The sequence below is a fragment of the Pteronotus mesoamericanus genome, unplaced genomic scaffold (assembly GCF_021234165.1).
Source record: "Pteronotus mesoamericanus isolate MK-2021 breed Mesoamerican mustached bat unplaced genomic scaffold, CSHL_Meso_final contig_22, whole genome shotgun sequence".
Taxonomy (NCBI): domain Eukaryota; kingdom Metazoa; phylum Chordata; class Mammalia; order Chiroptera; family Mormoopidae; genus Pteronotus; species Pteronotus mesoamericanus.
Window position 1 is genome coordinate 2,800,704 of NW_026555090.1, and position 1,940 is coordinate 2,802,643.

At 35.6% G+C, this 1,940-nt stretch overlaps 1 pseudogene; it reads right to left on the minus strand.

Annotated features, from left to right (window-relative positions):
• Positions 1-848: 848 nt before the first annotated feature.
• On the minus strand, positions 849-1,454 carry LOC129068693 (chromobox protein homolog 3-like; annotated as a pseudogene).
• Between the last annotated feature and the right edge of the window lie 486 nt (positions 1,455-1,940).

Below are 1,940 nucleotides of genomic sequence, written 5' to 3' on the forward strand. Positions count from 1 at the left end.
ACATAAGGATTTTAACTTTTTGTAAAAGAACAGCTTACTAGGCGAAACCTTTAAATAAGTCTTGCTTGCCTAATTAAAACATACAAGAGTTTGTCTAGTTTTCTCATTTGGGAGGGGAGGTTGTTGGTAGTGATCAAATTTTCCTTTCAGGAGTTTTGCAAATAAACTTGCATTTATAATTGTAGATATGGACGTGGGTTCTGATATGGCTGCTTTCAAATTTTCCAATTTTAACTACTTACATTATATTTAAATTGCCCAATTAATTACAAGTTATCCATTTAATTTTAAAGGTTAAAGCTTCAGGAAAAATTTCAATTTAACTTGAAGTGATTTATTTCTTAGGTTGCTGAAATGAGCTTATCTGTGGTTGTGAAATGCTGTTTTTGTTTTGGTTTAAAAAAAAAGGAAAACCATTTACATTTGCATATGTATACAACAGCAAACATCCCCCACCAAATGAGCAAAAAAACCCACAATGATTCTTAGGCATATATGACTCAACAAAAATTCTAACTGAGTGATGACAATGGAGATGGACCCCAACATTTAGGAAAGCTGTTCTCTAATGCAGAGGAAAGAATATATCATGGTATCAAATGTCCTCTTCCGATAAAGGGAGCAGCTACAGGAAGTTTTTGTTCCCAAGTAACCAGTACTATAGACGCAACCCTCACAACAACTCCCCCAGCACTGCTTCAAAACAAACATATCGAACTGGATTTTTATTAGAATGCAGTTATTTCTTCATGCTAATAAATAAAGGAAACCAAAATCCAGATTTTGTGTATATATATATATAAATATATATATATTTATATATATATTTAATATGGCAACACAAACAATTACTGGGCTTTGTCTTCTGGGCAAGAATGCCAAGTTAGTCTCTCTTCATAAAAAGCTATTTCAATTTGAGGACACTTCGTATTTGCCTCTTTTGCAAGCACCAAATCTGCCTCATCGGAATCTTTCCACTTCATGAGAAACATTAATTCCCCACTGCTGTCTGTGGCACCAATTATTCGTTTAGGATCAAGACCTCTGGCAAAGCCTCTTGGTTTATCAGCAGCATCTCTTTTCTTCTTTCGTTTGCCATCATCAGATTCACTATCGATAAAGACTTTCTTTTTGTACCATTTTTTTCTTTACCAGCTTTTTGAGAATTAAGAAATGCTTCAATTAACTCTGGACAATCTAAATTTTCTTCAGGTTCCCAAGTGTTGCCAGCATCTGTGAATGAATCCCTTCCGCTCCAGGAATACTCCACCTTCCCATTCATTACTCATCGGTCCAATACTTCTCCCACTACAAATTCTTCAGGCTCTGCCTCTTCAACTTTTTTACTCTTTCCATTCCGCTTCTTTCCCATTTTTTGCAATGTAGTTTTATTGGAGGTCATTTTTTATTGCAGACTTGAAGAGCTATTATTCACCGCCTCCGTGCTGCTCCAGACCCCGAGTCACGGCGTCTCTGGCCCTGCACAACTTCACCTCTGATATCAGTAGGTCTTCTTTATCCTTAAAAGGTTTTTGACCTGTTGTAATCTGACAGAAGTGAATTAAAATCTATTAGTACTATTGTGGTTTTATTTCTCCTTCGTTTTTTGGAGTCCTTTATAAAAAATGATGCTATGTTATCTGTTCACAAATATCATTCTTACATTCTTATAAATTGTTCCTTTTCATCATAAAATGACCTGCCTTGTCCCAGTTAATGCTGTTAACCTTTGCCCTGAATTTGAGCTTGTCTGATATTATGACAAGCCTGCCGAATTTTGTTTGTGTTAGCCAAATACACCATTACCCTTTTGCTTTCATCCTTTCTGAAGCCTTTGTTTTAGATAACTCCCTTGAATAGAGAGCCAAGTTTTGCTTTATGATTCAAACTGCAAGTCTTTTTTCTTAGAACAGATGAATTTAGCCCTATCCTTGTGACAC